This window comes from Balaenoptera borealis (assembly GCF_965194805.1).
Source record: "Balaenoptera borealis genome assembly, chromosome: 3".
Lineage (NCBI taxonomy): Eukaryota > Metazoa > Chordata > Mammalia > Artiodactyla > Balaenopteridae > Balaenoptera > Balaenoptera borealis.
Genome location: NC_138866.1, coordinates 158,389,988 through 158,417,860, shown reverse-complemented (window position 1 = coordinate 158,417,860; position 27,873 = coordinate 158,389,988). Strand labels below are relative to the sequence as shown.

At 41.7% G+C, this 27,873-nt stretch overlaps 2 long non-coding RNA genes across 3 annotated transcripts in view; one reads left to right on the top strand and one right to left on the bottom strand.

Annotated features, from left to right (window-relative positions):
• LOC309625960 overlaps positions 1-27,873 on the bottom strand; it is a 431,996-nt gene that overhangs the window by 157,114 nt on the left and 247,009 nt on the right. The window lies entirely within an intron of this gene.
• LOC309625974 overlaps positions 1-27,873 on the top strand; it is a 247,575-nt gene that overhangs the window by 184,894 nt on the left and 34,808 nt on the right. Inside the window, exon 3 of one of the 2 annotated variants that reach the window (XR_014242858.1) lies at positions 12,433-12,556. This is a non-coding gene — a long non-coding RNA (uncharacterized lncRNA). Of the gene's footprint in view, positions 1-12,432; positions 16,800-27,873 lie in introns of those variants that run through there. The other variant, XR_014242859.1, reaches the window with a different exon arrangement.

Here is a 27,873-nt window from a genome sequence, read left to right as displayed (position 1 = left end):
TAGAGAACCATGTCTGATGGAAGCTCCCACGTCCTGTTGCTCCACCTCCTGGACCACAAGTCCCTGGAAGCAGGGTGGCCAGGCTGGCAAAGAAAGTGCACAGCCAACACAAACCCACCGTCCGTGGCTGCAGCCTACAGGTGACTCACACCTTGTCTTTCCCAGCACATTGACCAGAAATGGCCACCTGTCCCCACCAAGGGGCAAGGTGTCTGGTAAGTGTCAGGAAGCACGTGGATTTCCAGAGGCAGTGAAGAGACATTCACTGATCCACTTCCTATGGCCAGGATCCCAAGGGCTTTCAAATATTAGCTCCTTTATTTCCCATTTCCACCTCCATGGGGTTCATCTGGAATCTTTAAGCGTGTATATGACCAATGGATGAAATTTCTTTCTCATGACTGGAGCAGAGAAGGAACACTGAAAGCAAGGTCAATCTGAACTAATTCAAAGCCTAAAACGTACAACACTATAAGTAGGAAAAAGTAACGCCTGGGTGCTGCCAGCCAGCAGCAGCCAGGGCTCTGGATAAGGATGCCCGAGTTCTGTCGTTGCAGGAGAGTGAGGGCTGTGGGCCTGATGTCCGCCTCGACTGTGCCCACATCTGCACGCCTGGCAGGTGGAGTGACGGCAAACTCCTGCAGACCGCGTCCTAATCATTGTGGGTTCCGAGTCAGGAGAAAATTAATGACTGCGCTTTACTGCATTAAAGTGTTTTGCTTTTAGTTTTTCCCCCATTCTAATGTATCCCTAAACTGTTATCAGATTATCATGTTACACAGAGCTCAGGCATATTGCTTCGCTGTTGTGTTGGTAGGAGTCTTTAGTTGCAGACAACAGAAACAGACCTTTAGCTTAAAGTGGAAGTTTGCTGTAAGGACACAGGACGCCTCGTGGAACCAATGAATCTGAACACAGATAAGCTTGAGGAAGAGACTGGAGCTGGGCCTCCGGCTCTCATTCTCCTTCTCTCTGCACAGCTGGTTCTCTCCATACATCTCGTCTCTGTCTCTCTCTCCTGTCCTATTTCACTGCTCCACACAACAGGACCTGGCTGCCTCCTGGTTCCTAACTGGCTTACCTGCTATAGTTCTAACCCTTCGAGATTGACTGAATTCTGTTGGCTTCAGTTCCAAACAGCAGGGAGTAGGAGAGCGACAGCCCAGGTTGGGTGAGGTGTTCATCCCTGATGTGACCAGACTGGCCAAGCCTGCGGGACTCCGTGTCACAAGGAAGGAGGAAGGGGCCATTTCCAGGGAAGTAGCTATGGGCGGGGCATGTACCCCAAGATGTTTACTACGGTAGTGAAGAGCACAGAGGCCCTGGGGGAGCGCAACACGTGGTAAACTCACAGCTGTTACGTAGAAACGTGTCGTCTAATCAAGCAGGACAGTAAAACAGGGTTCTTTCCTGTACTTCTCTGAATCTTTTATGTATGAACTCGAACGATGCATCTCCAAAAATGGGGACATCAGAATCATCCAAACATATTTGACTGCATGACCTTTATTTAGCAATAAAGTAAGGCTCTTAGGAGACAATGTTAGAAGCCCTCCGGCATGTAATGGTGCCTGGTGGCCCACCCACAGGTGTTCTGTTCTGGAATTGCAGTGCTTCCCCTCAATAACTGTCAAAATTCCGCTCTTTCTGCAAGGCCAGTGGACGGTCACTTCCTCCCGGAAAACTTTTCCTCCAACCCTCCCCTGTCTTCCTGTGTTTGCGGTCCCACGCTCCCCACACCCCTCCTCACTGTGTGTGATTAGCAAGATGAAATGTGAACACTCAGCACACTCAGCAAGCAGGTGCGACCTCTTTTCTTTCTTAAGGAATAAAAGCGGCCCTGGGACTCCTGAGAACATGGGCAGCGGTTCCACGCTCAGAGCTGGACCTGGTCTTACACTCTACTTTCTCCAGCATCATGGGGTCCGAACTGTCGCTGTCGCCACCAGCAGCTGTGTGAGAGAGGACCCCAGAGCCTTTTGATTGTGGGGCTCCTGAACCCGAGGGGTAGTCCCGCTGCCTCGCCTTTCTCTCTGCCCCTTCTGCTCCTTACCCCCCACCATGACGAAGACTTCCCATGCCGTTGCCTTCCAGTCACCGGAGCGTGTGTGCAGCTCCTTCTGGTGTGAGCAGACCCCTGGGAGAGGGTCACCCCACCCTCTGATCCATTGCCCACAGACCCAGTCTCACGGCTGACTTCTCAAACTTAGATCAGGAGCTTAATGGCTTTGCCATCTGGGCACTTTTATTTCCACCACCAGCTCTAACCTCCCTCCTATTTTGAGGACACGATCGACATCCTTTGTAAGACATCACATCAGCCTGGGTCTCCTCACCTATCCAAGCTGCTCCTTTTCTTGTTTTTAAGTAGCAACCCTTCTTTGGAATGACTGAAAATTATAACATGAGCATAACCTTCACACTGAATCTAAGAACAGGTGGAGAAGAATATTCAGCAGAAACTTTCAGCTGGGACCTCTCAGCTCAACAGAGGAGATGCAAGACAACAAGTGCTAAAGCAGAGAGAGAAGCATCCTTCCAGAGAACCCTCAGATGGACTGATTTATAATTCTTAGGAACCACAGAAGGGTTATGTCATGGGGCTGAATATTAGTGCATGGCCAGGGCTCTTAAGCCAAAGGAAACCAACTAAGAAATGCTTCCTCATGTCCTTGCTGTTAGCTGTTCAGGGGTGGGAAGGAGGGGGAGGAGGATAGGAAACTCGGGGGGATGGGGGTTGGCGGTGAGATAGTCCTCTGATCTGGCAGTCCTGGGAGCCTTCTTTCCTATAGGAGTGGAACACGTTTCAAAATCCATCCTCTTTCCCATGAACGTTCGTTTGCATTCCTCTGTCCCTTGCTCTATGCATTCTTTACTGATGCAGATTAGAGAGTTCATAAAAATGCATCATGGACCCATTTAAACTATATGATTAACTGCCAATATGTGATATTAACTCGTAGGATTTTATGGAGATTAGCACGTATAATTATATTTGATGGTATATGATAATTACCTGTTTGGTTGCATTTTAAAGTATGATGACTTGAGAACATTCATCAATCCATATATGGCTCAGAGACTGATAAAAATTGCAACTCATCTTAATTGTTTTTAAAGTAATCAGACTGACATCTTTGAAGCCTAAAGGAGACTGATTTCATGGAGACCATGTTAATAATACAGTGATTGGAACACTAATTGAAAATCCTTTTTTTTTTTTTAAATGGGACATTCTGATCAATATTTTCCAAATGGCTAATGAGGTATGAATGGAATGTTTCTACATTTCAGGTTAAACATACAAAAATTCAGCTGGGGTTTGGATTCATCTAGGAGGCCAGGGTACAGACACTCCCTTGGAAAAGGTTCTGGAGTCATTGTTTTCATGATGGGACAGGGAGCTGAAGCTTCCCCAGTTCAGTAAGGAAACCTTCATGCTTTCCTTGTACCCTCATCTCCCTCTGCTTTTTCTTGGACTCTTCCTGCCCTTTGAGACGCTCTTCTGTCCCTCCTCCTGCACGGAGGGAGTGATTCAGTTACAGACATGTGATTCCTGTGTCACATGACAAAAGCTCTATTTCCCACTCTACCCATGCATAGTGTTAGTTGATATTTAAGCTGACCTTGGGCCTATTTTTACATTCCTTACTCCTGTGTTTTTGCCGTGTCCCCCAAATGACTCACCTTGGCATGAATCCTAAGTGATATACACAGGCAACGTGTGCAGCTTACCCTAAAGTTCAAGTCCCCTTCAGCTCTGAGTTATGCAGACTTAAATATTGACTCACACTGACCATGCACATTGGACAAGACCAAACCCAGTGATGCAGAATCCTGTGTCTGGGATATCCCAGCACCCCATCACTTCACCTGTTCTATTCTAGTAGACAGGACTGAGCAAATAGAGTCAGGAGGCCCCCATGAGGACCCATGCTGAGAGCAGGAGGAAGTGTGGGGCCGTGAAGGTCGAGGCTGTCTCTGCACTAACTTGGGAGAAATGGACACTCGGATGCGGAGCTGGCAAGTAGAGGGTAGGCCAGGTAGGGCATGGAGGGCAGACACGCAGCCCCCTGCAGAGCACATCCAACAAGAAAGATGCTCTTCCTGTATCTTTAATCGGGTCTCTTGAATTCTGGTGGCTTTATGTATGTTTCATATCAGCTGAGGGGAAAGCTCTGACAAGAAATGCTTGATGTTTCTGTAATGTTCGCTAGTCTTATTTTGAGGCTGGTCAATAAAATTATGATTTCAGTGTCTTTAAAAAAACTTTACTTTTTTTATATCATAAGTCAGACCACAAGCAAATGAATCATTTCCCATTTGCACGTACACTGCTTTGCTAAAATGAAGTGAAATATAATAGTATGAAGGCAACTCTGTTGACAATAGTAGCAGTTGTAAGCCAAAAGTCTGGCTGTCCAGTATGGTTATGGATGTCAATTTCTCACATAGATGAGTTGAAGCACACTGAATTATCTAGATCAAATGATGTGTGTGTGTGATTAAGTAAAATAAACTATTTTTTTCTCATCATAGAAAAAAATACTCTGAAGAAGAAAATAATAAATAACCGAGAATGCAATGTAATAGAATTTCTATTCATTTATTACTTAAAATTTATAATTTTGTAGATCAAAGAATAAGCTCTTATCTTGCACAGTATTGATCCACACTATCCACGAGCCAGATAGGTGACAGTTAGGGTCACAATAAAGAATTCAAGTGCATTTTCATTATTCACAAGCTAAAGTTCCTAAAGTGTATGAAATCTGTGATATAAAAGGCAAAATAATAAGCATCCTTCTTGGGCTTCCCTGGTGGTACAGTGGTTAAGAATCTGCCTGCCAAGGCAGGGGACATGGGTTCAAGCCCTAGTCCAGGAAGATCCCACATACCACGGAGCGACTAAGCCCGTGTGCCACAACTACTGAGCCGGCGCTCTAGAGCCCGTGAGCCACAACTACTGAAGCCCACGTGCCTAGAGCCCGTGCTCCACAACAAGAGAAGCCACCACAATGAGAAGCCCACGCACTGCAACGGAGAGTAGCCCCCGATCGCCGCAACTAGAGAAAGTCCCGCACAGCAGTGAAAACCCAACACAGCCAAAGATATAATACTAAAAAAAAAATCATCCATCTTTTAGAGTTCTTTGCTCAGCAATTATTCAAAAGCTTCAAAACAAAGACATTATTCCTGAAAAATCTTGAAAAAAACCAAAAGTTAAAGATGATATTAAATGGGATTATATTAAAGATTATATTAAATATTAGGGATTTTGGTTTAGTCTTGATGTTTTGTCATACATAACGACCTAAACCTTCAGGCCTTACTTTAATGAACCAAAATCTCAAAGACTCTGCTTGTAGGGCTTTTTGCAGATGTTTTTAGCAGCAGATAGAATTAAATTGATGCTACCACACTGAATAATAACTTCATATGTGATTCATATTTGACATCTTTTAGCATATTTCTAAATTGTCTTTTAAACAATAACAGTGGTTTCTGGTCTGACATGTAAAGAGCTTGGAAGTTGTCATCCTCATCCTCACAACAAGAAAAAAGATGAGCAAAGTCAACAACTCTTCTTAAATCCATCAGAGAATTGAGGTCCCAGGGCAGACCACTGCCCTGAAAACTGGAAAGAAAGGTGAACAATAAGAATCATAGCTTACTGGGGATAAAGCCCAGGAGCAGAAGCCCACCACTGGAGCAGTATTGTTAGGGTCTGTGGTTTGGCATCAGACACTAGTTTTAGAAAATTCTCAGTTGTTATTACTTCAAATGAACAAATAGGATTTATCTCATGAGTGCAAGGCTGGCTGAACATTGAAAAATCAATTTATGTAATCCATCACATCAACAGGCTAGGAGTTTCAAGATGGCGGAAGAGTAAGACGTGGAGATCACCTTCCTCCCCACAAATACATCAGAAATACATCTACATGTGGAACAACTCCTACAGAACACCTTCTGAACGCTGGCAGAAGACCTCAGACCTCCCAAAAGGCAAGAAACTCCCCACGTACCTGGGTAGGGCAAAAGAAAAAAGAAAAAACAGAGACAAAAGAATAGGACGGGACCTGTACCAGTGGGAGGGAGCTGTGAAGCAGGAAAGGTTTCCACACACTAGGAAGCCCCTTCACGGGTGGAGACTGCGGGTGGCGGAGGGGGGAGCTTCGGAGCCATGGAGGAGAGCGTAGCCACAGGGGTGCGGAGGGCAAAGCAGAGAGATTCCTGCACAGAGGCTCGGCGCTGAGCAGCACTCAGCAGCCCGATAGGCTTGTCTGCTCACCCGCCGGGGCGGGCGGGGCTGGGAGCTGAGGCTCGGGCTTCGGTCGGATTGCAGGGAGAGGACTGGGGTTGGCGGCGAGAACACAGCCTGAAGGGGTTAGCGCACCACGACTAGCCGGGAGGGAGTCTGGGAAAAAGTCTGCAGCTGCCGAAGAGGCAAGAGACTTTTTCTTGCCTCTTTGTTTCCTGGTGCGTAAGGAGAGGGGATTCAGAACGCCGCCTAAACGAACTCCAGAGACGGGCGCGAGCCGCGGCTATCAGCGCGGACCCCAGAGACGGGCATGAGACGCTAAGGCTGCTGCTGCCGCCACCAAGAAGCCTGTGTGCGAGCACAGGTCACTATCCACACCTCCCCTTCCGGGAGCCTGTGCAGCCCGCCACTGCCAGGGTCCTGTGATCCAGGGACAACTTCCCTGGGAGAACACATGGCGCCTCAGGCTGCTGCAACGTCACGCCAGCCTCTGCCGCCACAGGCTCGCCCCGCATGCGTACCCCTCCCTCCCCCCGGCCTGAGTGAGCCAGAGCCCCCGAAGCAGCTGCTACTTTAACCCAGTCCTGTCTGGGCAGGGAACAGACACCCTCAGGCGACCTACCGACAGAGGCGGGTCCAAATCCAAAGCTGAACCCCGGGAGCTGTGTGAACAAAGAAGGGAAATTTCTCCCAGCAGCCTCAAGAGCAGCAGATTACATCTGCACAATCAACTTCATGTACCCTGCATCTGTGGAATACCTGAATAGACAACGAATCATCCCAAAAAGAGGAGGTGGACTTTGGGAGCAAGAATATATATATATTTTTTTTTTCCCCTTTTTCTCTTTTTGTGAGTGTGTATGCATATGCTTCTGTGTGTGATTTTGTCTGTAGAGCTTTGCTTTTACTATTTGTCCTAGGGTTCTGTCTGTCCGTTTTTTTTGTTTGTTTGTTTGTTTTTAGTATAGTTTTTAGCACTTGTTATCATTGGTGGATTTGTTTTTTGGTTTGGTTGCTCTCTTTTTTTTTATTACTTAAAAAAATTTTTTTAATAATTATTTTTAATTTTAATTATTTTATTTTATTTTATCTTCTTCTTTCTTTCTTTTTTTTTTTTTTTCCTCCCTTTTATTCTGAGCCGAGTGGATGACAGGCTCTTGGTGCTCCAGCCAGGCATCAGGGCTGTGCCTCTGAGGTGGTAGAGCCAAGTTCAGGACACTGGTCCACAAGAGACCCCACAGCTCCACATAATATCAAATGGCGAAAATCTCCCAGAGATCTCCATCTCAATGCCAAGACCCAGCTCCACTCAAAGACCAACAAGCTACAGTGCTGGACACCCTAAGCCAAACAACTAGCAAGACAGGAACATAACCCCATCCATTAGCAGAGAGGCTGCCTAAAATCATAATAAGGCCACAGACACCCCAAAACACACCACCAGACATGGACCTGCCCACCAGAAAGACAACATCCAGCCTCATCCACCAGAACACAGGCACTAGTTCCCTCCACCAGGAAGCCTACACAACCCACTGAATCAACCTTAGCCGCTGGGGACAGACACCAAAAACAACGGGAACTACAAACCTGCAGCTTGCGAAAAGGAGACCCCAAACACAGTAAATTAAGCAAAATGAGAAGACAGAGAAACACACAGCAGATGAAGGAGCAAGGCAAAAACCCACCAGACCTAACAAATGAAGAGGAAATAGGCCGTCTACCTGAAAAAGAATTCAGAATAATGATAGTAAAGATGATCCAAAATCTTGGAAATAGAATGGAGAAAATACAAGAAACGTTTAACAAGGACCTAGAAGAACTAAACAGCAAACAAACAGAGATAAACAACACAATAAATGAAATTAAAAATTCTCTAGAAGGGATCAATAGCAGAATAACTGACACAGAACGGATAAATGACCTGGAAGATAAAATAGTGGAAATAACTACTGCAGAGCAGAATAAAGAAAAAAGAATGAAAAGGATTGAGGACAGTCTCAGAGACCACTGGGACAACATTAAATGCACCAACATTCGAATTATAGGGGTCCCAGAAGAAGAAGAGAAAAAGAAAGGGACTGAGAAAATATTTGAAGAGATTGTAGTTGAAAAATTCCCTAATATGGGAAAGGAAATAGTTAATCAAGTCCAGGAAGCACAGAGAGTACCATACAGGATAAATCCAGGGAGAAACACGCCAAGACACATATTAATCAAACTATCAAAAATTAAATACAAAGAAAAAATATTAAAAGCAGCAAGGGAAAAACAACAAATAACACACAAGGGAATCCCCATCAGGTTAACAGCTGATCTTTCAGCAGAAACTCTGCAAGCCAGAAGGGAGTGGCAGGGCATATTTAAAGTGATGAAGGAGAAAAACCTACAACCAAGATTACTCTACCCAGCAAGGATCTCATTCAGATTCATCAGAGAAATTAAAACCTTTACAGACAAGCAAAAGCTAAGAGAATTCAGCACCACCAAACCAGCTTTACAACAAATGCTAAAGGAACTTCTCTAGGCAGGAAACACAAGAGAAGGAAAAGACCTACAATAACAAACCCAAAACAATTAAGAAAATGGTACTAGGAACATACATATCGATAATTACCTTAAATGAAAATGGATTAAATGCTCCAACCAAAAGACATAGACTGGCTGAATGGATACAAAAACAAGGCCCGTATATATGCTGTCTACAAGAGACCCACTTCAGACCCAGGGACACATACAGACTGAAAGTGAGGGGATGGAAAAAGATATTCCATGCAAATGGAAATCAAAAGAAAGCTGGAGTAACAATTCTCATATCAGACAAAATAGACTTTAAAATAAAGACTATTACAAGAGACAAAGAAGGACACTACATAATGATCAAGGGATCAATCCAAGAAGAAGATACAACAATCGTAAATATTTATGCATCCAACATAGGAGCACCTCAATACAAAAGGCAAATATTAACAGCCATAAAAGGGGAAATTGACAGTAACACAATCATAGTAGGGGACTTTAACACCCCACTTTCACCAATGGACAGATTATCCAAAATGGAAATCAATAAGGAAAGACAAGCTTTAAATGCTACATTAAACAAGATGGACTTAGTTGATATTTATAGGACATTCCATCCAAAAACAACAGAATACATATTCTTCTCAAGGGCTCATGGAACATTCTCCAGGATACATCATATCTTGGGTCACAAATCAAGCCTTGGTAAATTTAAGAAAATTGAAATCGTATCAAGTATCTTTTCCAACCACAACACTATGAGACTAGATATCAGTTACAGGAAAAAATCTGTAAAAAATACAAACACATGGAGGCTATACAATACACTACTTAATAACCAAGAGATCACTGAAGATATCAAAGAGGAAATCAAAAAATACCTAGAAACAAATGACAATGAAAACATGATGACCCAAAGCCTATGGGATGCAGCAAAAGCAGTTCTAAGAGGGAAGTTAATAGCAATACAATCCTACCTCAAGAAACAAGAAACATCTCAAATAAACAACCTAACCTTACACCTAAAGCAATTAGAGAAAGAAGAACATTACATCAACAGGCTAAAGAAGAAAAATCATATAAGCAAATACAGGAAAAAAACCCCAAAACCTTGATAAAATAACATTGATAAAATTCAACACCCAGGCATGATAAAACACCTCCATGAACCATAGATAGAGGAGAACTTCCCTGACTTGATACAGGACACCTACCAAAACTGCACTTACTGTCATAAAAAAGGTGAGAAACTAGATGCCCTCCTGCTAACATCAGGAACAGGTGAGAGGTCTGCCCTCAATACTCCTTTTCAACATTGTACTGGAAATCCCTGATAACACAATAAAACCAGAAAATGGAATAAAGGGAAAACATATTGGAAAGGAAGAAATAAAATGTCTTTGTTCACAGGTGGCATGATTGCCTCTGTGAAAGTATCTCAAAGAATTAACAGAAAACTCCTGTAACTAATAACCAGTTATAGCAAGGCCGCAGGATACAAGGTTTAGATATACAAAAGCCAATGGCTTTCTATATACCCACAATGATAATTAGATTTGAAACTAAAAACACAACACCATTTATTTTAGCACCAAAAAATGATACTTAGGTATAAATCTAACAAAATGAGTACAAGATCTATATGAGGGAAACGAATGAAATCAAAGAACTAAATAAATGAAGATATCCCTCATTCATGGATAGGAAGGCTCAGTATTGTTACAATGTCAGTTCTTCCCAACCTGATCTGTGGATTCAATATAATTCCAATCAAAATTCCACCAAGACACTTTGTGAATATCAACAAACTCATTCTTTTTTTTTTAAAATTTTTATTGGAGTATAGTTGATGTACAATGTTGTGTTAGTTTCAGGTGTACAGCAAAGTGAATCAGTTTCCATATATACAGATATCCACTCTTTTTAAGATTCTTTTCCCATATAGGCCATTACAGAGTATTGAGTAGAGTAACAAACTCATTCTAAAGTCTGTATGGAAAGGGAAAAGAACCAGAATAGCCAACACATTATTGAAGAAGAACTTAAACACTACTCAACTTCAAGACCTACTACAAAGCTACACTGATCAAGACAGTGTGGTTTTTGTGAAAGAGTTGACAAATAAATCAATGGAACAGAACAGAGAGCCCAGAAATAAACCCACACAACTAATCTTTGACAAAGGAACCAAGGCAATTCAGTGGAGAAAGCTTAGTGTTTTCAACAATTGGTGTGGGAACAACTGGACATCCACATGAAAAAAATAAAAATAAAACAAAAAACCAGACACAGAACCTTTCACAAATATCAACTCAAAACAGATCATAGACCTAAATGTAAGACATAAATCTATAAAACTTCTGGAAGTTAACATAGGAGAAAACCTAGGTAACCTTGGAAACGGTGATGACTTTTTAGATAAAACACCAAAAGCAAGATCCATGAAAGAAAAAAATGGTAAGTGGGGCTTTATTAAAATTGTAAAGGTATCCTCTATAAGAGCCACTGTTAAGTGAATGAAAAGCAAAGCCACAGACTGGGAGAAAATATTTCCAAAACATATATCTGATGAATAACTTTATCCAAAATATAAAGGAACTCCTAAAACTCAACAGAAAGAAAACATAAAACTCAATTAAAAATGGGCAAAAGGTCTGAAGAGACACTCAACAAAAACCCCCATGCAATTAAAAAGTCATGTCTAAGAAATAGACTCACAGACATAGAAAACAAACTTATGGTTACCTAAGAGGGGAGGGAAGGAAGGGTAAATTAGGAGTTTGGGATTAACATATACACACTACTAGGGAATTCCCTGGTGGTCCAGTGGTTAGGACTCTGCACTCTCACTGCTGGGGCCCGAGTTCAATCCTTGGTCAGAGAACTAAGATCCTGCAAGCTGTGCGGCATGGCCCCCCCACCAAAAAAAACATATACACACTACTAAATTTAAAATAGATAACCAACAAGGACCTACTGTATAGCACAGGGACTTATACTCAATATCTTGTAATAATCTGTGCGGGAAAAGAATCTGAAAAAGTCTATATATATGTATATATAACTGAATCACTTTGCTGTACACTCGAAACTAAAATTTTTTCAATTAAAAAAAAAGTCGTGTTTAAAAATGTTCACATCAACACAAAGTGAGTTGTAGTGGTGTTTTTGTGGGCATGCCTTGTGCAAAATAGAATAATACAAAACATCCCGGCAGTTAGTTAGCAGGACAGATTCCATCCTCCCGGCTTTGCCTTTGCAGGCTGAACACGTGGTTCACTCCATTCCAGGCCTTCCCCTGCTTTTCTTCATCTTCTGACCTGCTGTTAATAGTGCAGCTTCTCATCTTCAGAACAGGATCTTGTTCCTGCCAGGGATGAATTCACTTACGGTTTATCTCCACTATTTCATTTCAGTCCCACCCACTTCAAAGTATGCTGACGATCTATGAGTCCTTTAAAAACGGATCGTTTCTTTGCCTTCAATCATTCCTGGCTCCTCAGAAGCTGTCCCGGCAGATAATTCTAAGCCACGTTTCAGATGGTCTCCATAGAAGGTCTCCTCTGTCATATTTTATTAAAAGATTGAGCTCCTTCTTCTAGGATAATAACCATGTAATCCTCCTGTCTTGGTTGTCTGTTTCCTAGGAAAAGTCTTGGCAGCAGTGGCTCAGCCCCTGAGAAGCTCTCAAGTCATCTCAGACTGGTTGCCCTCACTTAATTCTTCCTGCCTGCTCTGGTCGGAGGATGGAGATGTCACCCACTGAATCAGGTGCAGTCCGAGCCGACCAGCATACTCAGAACATATGCTATTGCCTTAATATTTTTAAATTTATTTTATTGAAGTATAGTTGATTTACAATGTTGTGATAATTTCTGGTGTACAGCAAAGTGATTCAGCTATACATATATATATTCTTTTTCATATTGTTTTCTATTATGGTTTATTATTAGGATATTGAATACAGTTCTCTGTGCTATACAGTGGGACCTTGTTGTTTATCGAGTCTATATATAATAGTTTGTATCTGCTAACTCCAAACCCCCAATCCTTCCCTCCCCTCTCCTCCTCCCCCTTGGCAACCACAAGTCTGTTCTCTATGTCTGTGAGTCTGTTTCTCTTTTGTAGATAAGTTCATTTGTGTCATATTTTAGATTCCACATGTAAGTGATATTGTGGTATTTGTCTTTCTCTTTCTGACTTACTTCATTTAGTATGACAATCTATAGGTCTATCCACGTTTTTGCAAATGGCATTATTTCATTCTTTTTTATGGCTGAGTAATATTCCATTGTATCAATATATATATATATATATATGTACCACATCTTCTTTATCCATTCATCTGTTGATAGACATTTGGGAGCTTCCATGTCTTGGCTATTGTAAATAGTGACCATAGGGGTGCATATATCTTTTCAAATTATAGTTTTCTCCAGATATATGCCCAAGAGTGGGATTGCTGAATCACATGGTAGTTCTATTTTTAGTTTTTTGAGAAACCTCCATACCGTTCTCCATAGTGGCTGCACCAACTTACATTCCCACCAACAGTGTAGGAGGGTTCCCTTTTCTCTACACCCTTTGCAGCATTTTGCTATGGCCTTTCATTTTCCAGATAATAAAGCATTAAAATAACAAAACAGAAACAAACCAAAATAGAATATAAGCTTTGTAAAATTCCCCTTTTGCTACAGAGGAATTCTCCTAAAATGGTTTTATTCCTCTCACTGCCCTGGGCACCCAGGGTTCCCGTCCCTCAGGGACTCCGCCTGTGCTTGCTCTTAATGACTCTCTCTCCCTTCAGTGTATTTAGCTCACTTAGCCCTCTTTCAACAGTATGGCAACAACTCTCTCTCGTAAGAACCAGTTCACACGGGGAAATCAGGAAGGGTCTGTGCTCTGTCGATGGTGACACAGCACAGCCTTCTCCCCACCTATTCCAGGTGCCATAGTCTAGTCCAAAGGGAGCAACATGGATTTTTTTTAATGGAATTATAACTATTAAGGCACTTTGTTTATGCTACTGAAATGCAATCATTTTAAAGAGAATGAGTTGGTACACATTTTTTTCTGTTGTTTTATTTTGTTTAATTACATATTAAAACCAGGCAGCATGAGGCACTGATAAAAGAAATATGCATTGGATGTGGGAGGGTTTCAAGCTTCCCTGTTTCGTCAGCCTGACCCTAACGTGAGGCACATCACTTCCCTCCTTGTTAGTTTACTAGGCTGTTAGGCGAAGGCCTGGAGAAGTATGAAATCCTGAAATAACAATTCAAAGAATATTTGAGAGCCTTGGTTGTCACCTAGTGCAGCTGAAACTGAGAAAAGCAGTCAGATCAGCAGATGATGAGACACCAGGCCATTTGCATGTGCTGGAGGTGGGCCGTGCTGCTTCCAGGGAGACCCATCAAAAGGTCCACTTCACTTATAGGAATGAGTGATGCACTGGTAATCCTGAAATACAAAGTACCCAACATTAAAGGAGAAAACCAACATGCAAATACAGGCACTTACATGTATTCAGTGTAAGTGTAACCTTCTTGGAAAAAGAAAAGTGAATACAAGCAAAATCACCTAGCACGCTTGAGAAATAGTTGAACCAGATGATGAAAATATTTTATCCTAAAATTGATAGGTTGATTGGTTCCTACATTCATGCTTTCAACAACGAGGAAGATTTTTTCACTGAAAAGAGGCAAGCTGATGAAAAAATATTAAGGACCACAACTTTAAACAGAGCCGACTGTCACAGCACGGTTAAGTCCCTCGTCAGGGAGGCCAGGAGGGAATCCTCAGGGCAGCTGCTTGGACTCCAGCAATCAGAACCAAGTACATTCTGGGACCGAATCACCCAGGCCTGCGTTCTCAGCATTTATGAAGAAAGCTGGTTCTGATCAACTGCCCAGCAGAGGCCCTGACTTCTTCAGCATCTCGTTCCCTGAAGGTACCTCTTATCTCATGCAAGCTCACTGCCTCAGGACCACACTGAACAATCGTAGAGAATAGGTGGATACTCAGTCAGAGCATTTGTTTACCCATATGGTCATCACCAGTGGTCATCTGACTTAGAGCTGTGTCCCGATGCACCCGTCAATGGTCTGTGCTGAGCAGTATGTCAACACGGGCATCTAAATAGAAACCCCATCCACAAATGATAGGAACCCAAATAGGATGATGATCAGAGCTGGCTGGAAATTTGTTCAGAAGAGGAATTCAGTTTAGAACAGTTTGTGTTGTTGTTGTTTCATCTAATACTGTTTAAGTATGTGTAGAGCGAAAATACAAACTATAAAATACATGGCGTTTTTTAAGTACTACAAAGAGAAGTCTGAAGATTAATTTAAACTAGAGTTTTAACATCTTGGAAGTATATGGAAAAAAAAATTCCATTGAGGACAAAAGAGTAGTGATTTTTTAAAAGAATCCATAAGGCATTCATGGGAGACAATCAGGAAGACACTGAGCAGAGGGTCTGGGAAGATGCCACCTAAATATGTCCCTTTCCCTCCGTCACCAACACGACTTCCTGGGACTGCTGTCCCATGTCTAAGGCAGCAGTGGGCGGATCCCCGAATGCGATCTGGTAAGGCCGCAGCCTCTGTGGGAAGCCCTGCAGGGAAATTGGCATGGGCTCCATCCTCCATAGGCTGGGCAGTAATCCGGGTACCATTGACACTGGGGTCCTCAGTAGTCAAGAACTTAGAGCAGTGAGTCATGGGAAGTGCCTAGTCGGCAGAGAAGTGGAGACCCCTGGGGAGGAGGTCACAGCAGCGGGCTGTACCTGAGCTTGTTCAGTCGTCCTGACCTCCTAAAGGTGAAGAAACAGCTGGAGGGGGCAGAGCCCTACCTGTTCCTGGATGGGAGAACCAGGAAGCAGATGAGTGGGAAGAGGCTCATCCAGGCATCTCAGGAGGTGGTTGCACTGGTGGCCATGGGGGGAGGAAGGATCTCGCCTGTCTCCAGTTCCAGCATCGCCACCATCTGTGGTGCAGAACACAAGCAGATGTGAGCGGCCATGAGCAAGCAAAGCAAAGTAGGACACACCCAAGAGGTCTGCACAGCCCGAGAAAGGGAAGGCAGTGACAAGACACATCCTCTCGGTGAACCAGAGCACAGATGATGGCTCCAGGGAAAGAGATCCAAGTGCTACGCAAAGAAGAGTCTCTGAAGCTACAATCTAAACTATCTTCTAGATGAGCTGGAAAAGAAGATGGTTACCATTGAGTACCATGTTAGAAACCTGGAAAACCAATTCTAGGAAATATCTCTAAGCACAGAACAAAATTGTAGAGCTAGAATCATGGACAGAATATGAGAGACCAGGAGAGTAAACCTCAGAGAAGCCTGTGAGAAAAACAGGAGTTCTAGAAGGAAAAGAAGAAATTAATGGACTTGTGAAAAATTTCCCAGGTATGCCTTAGATAAGGAAAATAATAATATGAGTTGTAAGAAATAAAGAAGCAAATAGAGAAATAAATATGAGAAGAAAATAGAGAAATAAATATGAGAAGACATTGCAACATCCTAAATCTATTATTGAGCAAAAGGATTCTACATGATACTAGAGTAACATCTTGAGATAATATATGAGAAATATCTACCATCTTTCAAAACCAACAATGTTATGAATATGCAGTTATTTGGAAAATATATCAGCCTTACGCTCTACATGAAAGAATTCTTCGGGAAATGCTGACGCCAAATAGCAAATGCATTATAATAGCGAGCTCAGGGTGGGCAATAAATAGATAGTCTACAAATGGAAACAAAAATTAAAGTTAGAATGACAATCTGGGAAAATGTTAACTTTGGAATTTAAAGCACAAAGAAATAAAGAGGAACATTCTACTTTTCATATGTACCAAGCCATACAGGCCTAAGCAAATAAAGCAAAAACTAAACTGTTATTATAAATTGAGTGGGATATTTTAATCTGCTTCTTTGGGATTTGGACAGTTTTAAAAGACAAAAAAAAATCCATGAAATAATTAAATAAAAATAAAATGAATATGTGTGGTTTAATTGGTATATACCAAATATCACATTCCTTGAAAAGAGAATTTTTTATGCCCTTGTTCATGGAACATTTACAAAATAAGTCACTTTCTTAGCCCAAAAGAATGCCTAAGTACATTTTTTATTTTTTTATTTTTTTTTTATTTTAAAAAAATTTTTTTTTTCTTTCAGAATACAAACCTTCATCCTCTTTATTTTATTTTATTTTTTAAATTAATTAATTAATTAATTTTTGGCTGCGTTGGGTCTTCCTTTCTGTGCGAGGGCTTTCTCTAGTTGCGGCAAGTGGGGGCCACTCTTCATCGCGGTGCGTGGGCCTCTCACTATTGCGGCCTCTCTTGTTGCGGAGCACAGGCTCCTGACGCGCAGGCTCAGTAGCTGTGGCTCACGGGCCCAGTTGCTCCGCGGCATGTGGGATCTTCCCAGACCAGGGCTCGAACCCGCATCCCCTGCACTGGCAGGCGGACTCTTAACCACTGCGCCACCAGGGAAGCCCCATTTTTTAAAAATTTAATTTTATTTTTTAAAATTTTACTTATTTATTTATTTATTTTTAAATTAGTTATCCATTTTATACATATTAGTGTATATATGTCAATCCCAATCTCCCAATTCATCACACCACCACCACCCCCCCGCCACTTTCCCCCCTTGGTGTCCATATGTTTGTTCTCTACATCTGTGTCTCAACTTCTGCCCTGCAAACTGGTTCATCTGTACCATTTTCCTAGGTTCCACATATATGCGTTAATATACGATATTTGTTTTTCTCTTTCTGACTTACTTCACTCTGTATGACAGTCTCTAGATCCATCCATGTCTCTACAAATGGCCCAATTTCGTTCCTTTTTATGGCTGAGTAATATTCCATTGTATATCTTCTTTATCCACATAAGACGTACCACATCTTCTTTATCCATTCATCTGTCAATGGGCCTTTAGGTTGCTTCCATGACCTGGCTACTGTAAATAGTGCTGCAATGAACATTGTGGTGCATGTGTCTTTTGGAATTATGGTTTTCTCTGGGTATATGCCCAGTAGTGAGATTGCTGGATCAGGTGGTAATTCTATTCTTAGTTTTTTAAGGAACCTCCATACTGTTCTCCATAGTGGCTGTATCAATTTACATTCCCACCAACAGTCCAAGAGGGTTCCCTTTTCTCCACACCCTCTCCAGCATTTGTTGTTTGTAGATTTTCTGATGATGCCCGTTCTAACTGGTGTGAGGAGAGACCTCACTGTAGTTTTGATTTGCATTTCTCTAATAATTAGTTATGTTGAGCAGCTTTTCATGTGCTTCTTGACCATCTGTATGTCTTCTTTGGACAAATGTCTATTTAGGTCTTCTGCCCATTTTTTGATTGGGTCGTTTGTTTTTTAAATATTGAGCTGCATGAGCTGTTTATATATTTTGGAGATTAATCCTTTGTCCATTGATTCGTTTGCAAATATTTTCTCCCATTCTGAGGGTTGTCTTTTCATCTTGTTTGTAGTTTCCTTTGCTTTGCAAAAGCTTTTAAGTTTCTTTAGGTCCCATTTGTTTATTTTTGTTTTTATTTCCATTACTCTAGGAGGTGGATCAAAAAAGATCTTGCTGTGATTTATGTCAAAGTGTGTTCTTCCTATGTTTTCCTCTAAGAGTTTTATTTACATTTAGGTCTCTAATCCATTTTGAGTTTATTTTTGTGTATGATGTTAGGGAGTGTTCTAATTTCATTCTTTTACATGTAGCTGTCCAGTTTTCCCAGCACCACTTATTGAAGAGACTGTCTTTTCTCCATTGTATATTCTTGCCTCCTTTGTCATAGATTAGTTGACCATAGGTACGTGGGTTTATCTCTGGGCTTTCTATCCTGTTCCATTGATCTATATTTCTGTTTTTGTGCCATTACCATATTGTCTTGATTACTGTAGCTTTGTAGTATAGTCTGAAGTCAGGGAGTCTGATTCCTCCAGCTCCGTTTTTTTTCCCTTAAGACTGCTTTGGCTATTTGGGGTCTTTTGTGTCTCCATACAATAAGTACATTTTTTAAAATAAAAGCTTTACTGGGTTCACTCTGTGAACATGAACTAATAAGATCAGAAATAATTAATAATATAAAGGGGCCAAAATCAGAATCCCTTAGGAATTAAGAAGAACATTCCTAGACAGATAACTCTTGGATCAAAGAGAAAATCTAAAGGAAAATTACAACTATGTAAAAAGTTATGAAGAAGAATGTTCTTCATAGCTAAATCTGTGGGACAAAATGAAAGCAGTTCATAGAAGAGGGGAGAAAATTGACATGAAACATCATCATTATTTACAAAGAAAGTTAAACAATAAAGAGAGTTGTGCCCATCCTAAGAATATATAAAATAATTTAAACAAAAAGCAAACAGGAAATGGAATTTCAGAACAAAAGCTAAAATTAATGAAAAATTTTAAAGGTAGCAGGAATTTAAAAATTCAAATCTAATTTAGGTCAGTTTATTTATATGAATGCCTCATGTGTTGTTTAAAGGAAAAAGAGAGAAGGCAAAAAAATAGTTTTTCTAAGAGAGAGAACCAAGGAATAACTATAGATATAGAAGTGATTAAAGCAGTCATAAAAATATACGTGTATATGAAACTTTCTGACAAGACATTTGAAAATTTAGAGGAAATGGATGATTTCCCAGCAAAATATATATTGCCAAAATTCACCCAAGAAGATAGGAAGGGGAAACTTAAATACATCAGTTACCATAAGAAAGTTTAGAAAAAGACACTTAGAGATCTACCATTGAAAAAGGCACCAAGGACAGATGGAGTCCCAGCTGAGGTTTATGTAACATGAATTTATATAACCTTCAAGAGAGAGAGCTTTTCAAAGTTAAATTATTCCAGGCCTCAGAAAAAAGATGAAAGGCCTCCCAATTCACTTTACAAAGGCAACATAACTCTTTTAAAAATCCGATAAAGATAGAACAATTCAGGGACATTGTAGCTAGGTCTGATTTATGAAGATGGACCAAAAAATTATTAAAATATTAAAATTATATTCCTGCATTATTTTCCTAATTTATGAACAGTTTTTTCTGATGAGCATCTAACCTGTTTCATGACAGCAAACAAAATAAATGAACGAAATATACCTATGATGTTAGATGGTGGTAAGTGAAAATGGAGGAATATTAAACAGAGGATGTAGACAGAGAGGTTAGTTGGGAGGAATCAGCTATTTAGGGTGATCTATTTGGATTTGTCAGAGAAGGCACCTCTCAGGTTGCTAGTAAAGGCCAGACCAGGTATGTGGGCCTAGGAGATGGCTGGGGAGCCCGACTCTGGAGGAGGAATAAGCCAGGGCAAATCCTGAGGGGTAACATGAAGACATGGTGTCTGGACAAAAATAACCCCTGAGGAGGGTACGAAAGATGTGGTACCCTGTGTGTTCCAGTTATCTATGGCTGCATAACAAACCACCCCAAAACTTAGTGGCCTAAAATGTCAGCAACATTTATCTTACTTATGAAGCTGGAATCTCGGTAGTGTTCACAGGGACAGCTTGTCTCTACTCCACTCAGCATCTGCTTGAAGGCAGGAGATGGTAATCAACCAAAAGCTCAGCATTCAGGAAGACCTCAAACATTTGAGGCTGGCACGGCTGGGGCTCCTCAGGCGTCTTTCTCCTTCCCCACAAGTACTCTCTATAGGTTCTCTACAGTAATGGGGCATCACAGGCAGTAATGATGATGCCTTTTAAGAAGCCATCGGAAGGCGTTCAAGGCAGAGCTGGTGTTATCTGACCCCTCTTTCAGCAGTGCCACTCTGGCTGCTGCACTGGGGTTGAACTGAAAGGGACAAAGGTTGAGGTTGGAAACCAAGAAGGAAGCCTCTGCGCTGATCCAGGCAAGAGTTCACAGCGCCTTAGACTGTGGTAGGAACAGTAAACATGATGAGATGCGATGTGACCATGGATGTATTTTTAAGATAGAATCAAAAGGATATTCTGATGGATTGAATTTGTGATGGGAGGAAGAATACGAAGAGATAAGGATGACTTCAAGGATTGTGGCTTGAGAAGCCTGCATTAAAAATAACCATAAAGTAAGCATAAAAGACTGTGAGATCAGCACATCTAGGTGATGGTGGGGAGAGGTCACAGCTAAGTTTTGAAGACTTCAAGTTTAAGATACCTACTAGACATCCAAATGGTATCAAACACAAGTTGGATACATGGGACCTGAGTTAGTGGGGAGAGTTCCTGGTTAGAAATGGAAGTTTGGGAGTCTTGAGCTATACTGGTGACTTAAAGCTGTGACATTGGATGAGATTTCCAAGACGGTTTAAATAGAGAAGGGGGAAGTCCGAGGAGGCATTCCAAAGTCAAGAGTTGTTTTAGTGGCGCCCTGGAGGTCAGAAACCTAATCAGAGGGAGACATGAAATGGAGAAAGGAAGTTCAGACAACTCAGAGGAGTTTCACTGTGAGGAACAGAGAAAATGAAGCAAAACTTGGACAGGAAAATAGAATAAAGAGAGATTTTTATTTGCTTAATGATCAGAGAGATAACAGCATGTTTACATATTGATGGGGAATATTAATTAATGAGAAGAAAGAGGGAGCATTCCTGGAGCAATGTCCCTGGACCAGTTGGAGGAGAGGGATCTAATACACATGGTAGAGGGGAGGTGGCTCGGGTTAAGAGTGACGGGAGAGGACGTGGATATGCTCGTAGGTGGTCAGTGTGAGTGCGTGTGTGTGTGTGCGTGTGTGTGTGTGTGTGTGTGGTGGGGCGAGTCCGTGAACATCCTCTTCAGACTGCTTCCCTCTCCTCAGAGAGACCGAAAGGGATGTCACCAACCAGGGTGAGAATGGAGGAGAAGGGCAGGAGCTTGAGGGGCGAGGAGAGTAGGAGTGGGAGAGCGACATGACCCTGCCACTATGGGATGACAGTGGGCATCTCTAAGAATTCACCTCAGGTGTGTTTATTCTTTTCCAGCCACATTCAGCTGGGTGGGTGTGGGCATGCAGCAGACAGAAAGATGAATCACTGCTCCGTCATGTAAGATCCATTATGCAAACATAAAAGAGAAAATTAATGTAAAGTGTTAAAAGATGTTTAATGAAACTCCTCTTTAGCCATTCCTCTTTAAAACTTTGTTTAAAAAAGGAGTATGTATGAAGTGCTTAAGTACAATAATAACTATTTCTATAAGACAATTGTAATTATTATTTTAAAGGGTAAAATGCAAAATTTATTTTAATTAAAGTTAGACACTAGATATGTATCCTTACTATTACAATTATAATTAAATATTGTCTTCAGGGATCTAGTCACTATAATTAAAGAGTTTAATAAGTGGTGTGAAGTTTTCAAAAGATAAAAATACCTCCTTTTTTATGAGACGATTTTACAGCTAGAAAACCCAAAAGGCTCTTTCTAAACAATTGGAATTAATAGAAGAATTCAGTAAGGTGAATGGATATAAGATAAATATATAAAAGCCATTAGGGTTTTCTTAGTTTAATAATTAGAACTTAGAGGAAAATGAAAAAAATATCTCATAATAATGAGAAAAGCATGAGATATTTATTAAGTATGAATTAGCAAAAAATATCTCATAATAATGAGAAAAGCATGAGATATTTATTAAGTATAAATTATAGTATAAATTAGCAAGTATAAATTATTTATTAAGTATAAATTAGATATTTATTAAGTATAAATTAGCAAGTAGATATTTATTAAGTATAAATTAGCAGGATGTACATTAAGAGAAACAGAATATCTTCTTGAACAATATAACATACGAACAAATGGAAAGATATACAATATTCTGGAATGAGAGCTCTTTGATATATAAAATGTTAAATATTTCAAATGTAATACATGTTAATTATTACATCAAATTCCCTTTAAATTACATGACTAAAATTTTATGAGAAAATAAATGTCAAAAAATAGCCAAGAATAATTTTGAATTATGTAAACTAGGAGGCAAGTGATGTGACTTACTAGATATCAGAACGAAAAAACCTAGAAAGCCATTAAAATAAAATGAATATGTCATTAGCATAGAGATATTCAAATAGATAAATGAAAAACCCAAGAGGTTAATATATAATAAGGATAATATTTCTATTTAGTGAGAAAAGGATAGACTCTTTAGTAAATGGGGCTGGCAAAAATAGCTACATATCTGGAAAACGATAAAATGTGAACACTGTTTTGCCTCATATAAAAATGGTTTCCAAGTGAGGAGATACTTGAAATAAAACAATGAGGTAACATGGTTTTGGAAGAACCTAAGTGAGTAGAGATAAATTCAGGAGGCCTGGGGAGCTCAGCATCCCCCTTTTCCCAGTTTATCAGGACATCAGGGCTCCTTGGGGCTCACAAGGGGCGAGCTCCCCTGGCTCCTGTGACACCAGGACTTAGCTGTTACCCATCCCCCTGCACATGTAAAGTGACAGGGGTCCTTAGACACCCTACCAACCCCAGCTCTGCAGGATGGCAGGGGGTGTGGTGCCCGCCCATTTCTTCTGTGAGCTACAGATTACAGAAGTAAACAACCCCTACTTTTCTGTGCTGCATCAACAAACTGTGTCTGTGCACTTTGGCAGGTATCATCTAAGGACTGGGCAGGCTCATTAAACAACTATTAGAATCTCAGAAGCTATAAAGTAAAGACGCACATATTCTATTTTACAGAAATAAAATATTCATGTGATAAAATGTATCATGAACAATGTAACTAGAACAACTATTATTTGGGGGAAATTGCTAATAATATAAATCATACAAAGATGTGACAAATCCACCTGAAGGGGAAAAACAACCCAATAGGAAAATGGGCAAATATTGTGAAGAAGCAATTCACAGAAGCGCAAATCTAAATGACCTGGGAATTTACGGCAATATGTGCAAACTTACCATCAGAGACATGCTGATTACGCTGACAATGAACTACCATGTATACTTGGTAGACAGGGTAAAGTAACCACTGCCGCCAGCAGAGATTCAGAAAGTGGACACCCTCATATATTGGCAGTTAAAATGTAAATTGTTACAGCTTTTTGAAAAAAGTCACAGTTCATGATAAGATCACATTTATAGATTCATGTAAGGCTGTGTGTGTGAAGAATTTTTAAAAGGAGAAGAAAAGATGAGGAAGGCTACAGCTTGATGAGTAACCAGGAGCCGAGTGGTCTAGACCCAGCACAGAAACACCTCGGATGATGGAGAGCCGCGTTCGGTTAGGTCACCTTTAGGAACGAGGCAGAGAAGAGAGGAGATGCATACTTTCAAGAGAGAAATCCAAGTCGTACTATTCGTCATGAACTCACTTCTGCATAGGGTATAGAAAGCTGGAAAAATGCTGCTCTAAACGTAACAACAAAGAAAAAACCCACGATCTATAAAATGATACCTTTTCTTGAACCTACCAGAGATCTGAGATCGTAGGACGAACAGAGGCCATCCAAGGACAGAGAGCACAGGAGGGTGGCTTAGCCCGGCAGGAGGAGGCCAGGGCCAGGCACGTGGGGGAGAGGACCCTACATTCCAGCACGGTACTGAGTGTGGACGTGGGCTGGCTCAAAGCAGAGAACTGCCGGGGCCCCGGGCTCAGGGGGAGTTTGCAGGCACTGGCGGGCACGTCTCCATGGCCTCCTTGGGCGCTCATGAGAAAGATGGTGGGCGGGGGCGGGAAGGGCTCCTCCCTGGAGGGGAGTGGCCGCCACTGTGGGAAGGGCATGTCACACAGCTGCCGGCGGAGGAGTAGCAAGAGCTGTCAGCCAGCGCAGGTGCAGACCCACTGCGAGTGGAGGAAGGATACCCCGGAGGAGGGGCCAGAAATGGCCCCAGGCCAAGCCCTGCACCATTGAAGTCTCCTATACAGCAAGAGGGGCGGGGACTCCTCCCTAGCACGAGACCCCCCACAAATATGCGAGGCAGAGATTGGCTGCCCTGAGGGGATCACAGAGGACCACTGAGAAATTCCCACCTGTGAGACCCAGGCACACACAGGCCCACCCAAGACTGAGGCTGAACCAGGACGACAGAGGCCCGCCAGCCCCTGCACAGCCCCCCACTACCTGACCAGCAAACACTAACACACAAGCAGAGCAATCCACCACCAGACAGGGCCAGAGCTTGGAGAGGCCAGCCATGGCTCAGGCGCGCAGGTAAAGCTTCAAGCTGGGGGTGCAGCAGGACCATGGAAAGCTCCCTGTCCTCTGGTCCCACCCTCAGCTCAGGGGAATTCTGGAGGAATTCGGAGCTAGTGGTCAGAAGGAAACAGAACAACAACAGGACCCAAGCACAGCTCAACTCCTGAGACGGAGGGTAACTCATCCTCCCATCCCAACAGCCAGGCAGAAGGGGTGTGCCCGGCCTCAGTCTTCCTCTCCACACCTAATATCAAGCATTCAGTTAAAAGTAACGGGCAAAAAAAAAGCAAGGAAGAAACACACATGCCGTTTTCAGGAGACAACATGGTGAACAGAACCAGACTCAAGAGGCCCAGACATTTTTACCCTCAGATAGGTATCTTTAAATAACAGTGATTAGTGTGTTAAAGGCTCTGGGGGAAAAGACATGAAGAGATGGTGCATTTCAGCAGAGACGGAAATTGTAAGAAAGAGTCACATATAATGCTGATCCAACAAACACAAATCCCAGGATAACACAGATGAAGAATGCACCTAACAGAGTCTTCAGTAGACTCAGTACCACCAAGGAGTGAACCAGTGGATTGAAGCAACAGGACAATGGACATCAGCCAAACTGAAATACAGAGAGAGCAACAGTGAAAATCCAGTTGGTATCATTTGATGATTGTTCCTCATCAATCAGCCTCTCTGGGCCACAGTGTCAGTCAGTGTCTCACTGGACATTTCTTCCCTTTCCCACCAATGCCCGAGCATAACTGCAGAAAACAAGAACTGACAGCCTTGAACAGGAACCCTGGAAGCATCAGCTTTAACCAAAAAAGGCTAGAAGACACTCAATATAGATCCTGCCTACTCATGTCTGCCAAGGCGAGGAACAAAGCATACAATTTTCTGGCGCCCACACAGAAAAAGCGAGGGGGCATTTACATGAATATATTATATTTTATACTCATCACTTACATTCTTAACCACACGCAGATTCTACTTTCCAAACGTCCCTCACCAGTACTCAGACCCTTTCCAGCTCTGGCCTTAGGCAATGTAAGCCTCCGTTTTGTTAACTACAGTAAGGAAATTACAATAAATATCTTCATAAGACAATGTATGTAAAGAACCTAAACAATGCTCGGAACTGAACTGGCACCTAATAAATGGACACTCTTGCTCTAGCTTTAATTGAAGTTATTTTTATTATGCATTCATATTCTCAAACAGCTAAGGGTGCCTCAACATCACAAACTGTATGCAAGTTACAAAGTCTCTTTCCCTGGAGAGCAAGATAAACACCCATCTGTCTGACCTGGTGCAGGTGAACTGTCGCACCGGCAGGAAGACAGAACAAATCATGTCCGGGTGGCTCTCAGCCCTCCAGCCCTTGGATTATTCCCACTAAGCATATTCAACCCTCTAAAAGCCTCCTCTGTATTCACTCCCATAAGACAGTTTGTAAGAGGAAGTGGAAACCTCCAAATATATTGTTCATAAGTAAATCATGCTAATATATACAGATATATTGGGGAAAGTATATACTGGTCCACTTAATTATAGTAATGATACTATCCTGTTAAGCTTCTGTGAAGACAGAATAAATAAAATATTTGAATAACTTCACCAAATAAATTTAAAAAAAAGAATTACCCAGCTCAACCTGAATCTAAGACATGTAATATGAGAGTTCTCATCTGATTCCCTCTTGTTCTTTGTCCTTGTTGTACATTAAATAAATATTGTGTTTAAAAATGATCTGGGGGCTTCCCTGGTGGCGCAGTGGTTGAGAATCTGCCTGCCAATGCAGGGGACACGGGTTCGAGCCCTGGTCTGAGAAGATCCCACATGCCGCGAGCAAGTAGGCCCGTGAGCCACAATTACTGAGCCTGCGCGTCTGGAGCCTGTGCTCCGCAACAAGAGAGGCCGCGATAGTGAGAGGCCCACGCACTGCGATGAAGAGTGGCCCCCACTTGCCACAACTAGAGAAAGCCCTAGCACAGAAACGAAGACCCAACACGGCCATAAATAAATTAATTAATTAAAAAAAAAATAACGATCTGGGGCAAATGGCAGTGTGTTAATGGTTGGACATACCAGAGCAAGTTATGTAAATATGAAAGTAATAATTAATTTCAACTGCAGAAGAGCAGATTAATCACTTGTGCAAACTGAAATTTGCAGGTAATTTGTCAATGTTTATGTCAGGAAAGCTCTATAGAGTAGCTTTAATCCACACATCTGCATTAAAAATTTTTAATGATATTTCAGATGATATTAATCAAATATGAGAGAATAGAATTTGGGCTCATACAGCAGTTTTCATAGCTGAGATGGCTCCAAGCGCTTGGCAAATTAATGACCAAGGTGTGCTACGACTGGTAAATATAGTAAGGTCACGGGCCTGTGGTAGCTCACAGCCAACCTGAGATCTTAGAGCTCATTTTACTACTGCAATGCAGTCTCTTAAGGTCAGCATCTTTAACAGCCATAGAAGAAACAAAGGAAGTCCTATAACACATCATTATGAAAAAGAGCTATGACAGCACAGAAACATTCAGACTGGTCTATCTAATCAGCACAGAACCCTCGCTGCATCCCTCCAGAGTGACGGGGAATGTATTGCTTAGGGATGGAGATCGCCAAGCTCTTTCTCTTCTTTCTTGTTCATAACATCCAACTCAGTTGGTTTCTCATGGCATTGTCATTTCTTTATTTAGACAATAATTCTAGAATTTTAATTACCCTTGAACACAAGCAAATAATTTTAGTGAAATTTACTATAGTACAGCTCACATACTGAAAAGTGTACAAGTCGTAAAAATGTGCACAATTGAAGTGCACTAGGTGAAGAATTCTGACAAAGCAAATGCAGCTGTGTCACCCCCACCCAGAGCAGGAAATAAAATACTACTGTCACCCCAGACCGTTCCCATGCCTC